Source organism: Gekko japonicus, unplaced genomic scaffold (assembly GCF_001447785.1).
Source record: "Gekko japonicus isolate JY-2015 unplaced genomic scaffold, Gekko_japonicus_V1.1 scaffold12, whole genome shotgun sequence".
Lineage (NCBI taxonomy): Eukaryota > Metazoa > Chordata > Lepidosauria > Squamata > Gekkonidae > Gekko > Gekko japonicus.
Window position 1 is genome coordinate 3,356,169 of NW_015161947.1, and position 1,611 is coordinate 3,357,779.

A 1,611-nucleotide genomic window follows, 5' to 3' on the forward strand; every position below is an offset into this window, starting at 1 on the left:
TCCCATTCGGTGGGGAGGCCGATATCAAAAGCGGAGATGTTGCTCGGAGGAGTCGCCATTGTGCTGCAGCCACGTGGTTGGGTGTCCCCTGGGATGGCGGCGGCGACTGGAGCGTTGAGAAGGGCGCTGCTGCTCTCGGGGTCAGCAGGGTGTGGAACGGAGATCCCATTCGGTGGGGAGGCCGATATCAAAAGCGGAGATGTTGCTCGGAGGAGTCGCCATTGTGCTGCAGCCACGTGGTTGGGTGTCCCCTGGGATGGCGGCGGCGACTGGAGCGTTGAGAAGGGCGCTGCTGCTCTCGGGGTCAGCAGGGTGTGGAACGGAGCCGGGAGCGGGGCGATGAGCGGTTGCCGGAGAGCTGGGATGCGAAGCGGCGCGGTTCCCGGAGGTCTCGGCATTGGTGCTCGGTGCGGATCTCCTTCTCCTTGGGCATTGGGGAGGGGCATCAGTGGTAGAGCATCTGTTTGGCATGCAGAAGGTCCCAAATTCAATCCCTGGCATCTCCAGTTCAAGGGACCAGGTAGTAGGTGTTGTGAAAGACCTCTGCCTGAGACCTGGGAGAGCCGCTGCCAGTCTGGATGGACAATACTGACCAGTGTTCCCTCTAAGGTGAGTTAGTGTGAGCTAGCTCAGTTTTTTAGCCTCTGGCTCACACATTTTTCTTTTAGCTCAGGAAAGATGGCTCCAGAGCAAACTAATTTATGCAGTGGCCAAATCACGTGCTCACAACTTTAATGCCAGTAGCTCACAAAGTAGAATTTTTCCTCACAAGACTCCATAGCTTAGAGGGAGCATTGATACTGACTATGATGGACCGAGGGTCTGATTCAGTATAAGTTGGCTCCATGTGTTCATTACTGTGACATGGCTGGAAGTAGTCCACTTACCTTGCTAACCATGCCCTAAATCTGCATTTGTTTTTACATCCTTTTTTAACAGTGTGAATATGAAAGAAAAATATGATAGGAAGAAAACATCTACCTGTGGTTGCTCAGCTGAGATCAGCTTGAAGGAGGCACAGATAAAGGTGTGTGTAGCCCTGTGAGGGAATAGCACTTAGTTTTTGTTTTTATTCTTTTGTTGGCATGATGTTATTGCATATGCAGTCAAACTCTCTGGATCCCCTGTCATCTCTGACATCAAAACAGGGTCTGATATTTTAAAAACTCCAGTGAACGTTTCTGACTCTCCTCTTTTATACAATGAGGGTGATAACTCCCAATAAAGGAAGGAGTTAATTAACCGAAGCAGTAAGAATCACAGTAGTGGTCTACTGACTGCATCTGATGACTTTGCTGAGCTTGCATTTATGGAATACGGCTTGTGCCTTAATGGGTTTCACCCTACCATTGGCACCTATCAGATATCAGAGGGGAAATGCACAGTGCCCTTCCATAGTATCATGTAATAGGCTGAATTTGTCAAGCTTGCTGGTTCAATTGAAATATCCCATTTCAATTTCACCTATCACTTTCCGGAAACAAAATTGTGAGTTTTGTTGCATTACTACCCATTTCCTCACACCAAATTTCCCCATTACAATTAATGCATTTGATTAATTTTTAGGACAAAAATGTCATTGGTCATCTTGGCTGAGGATCTTTTTGAGAA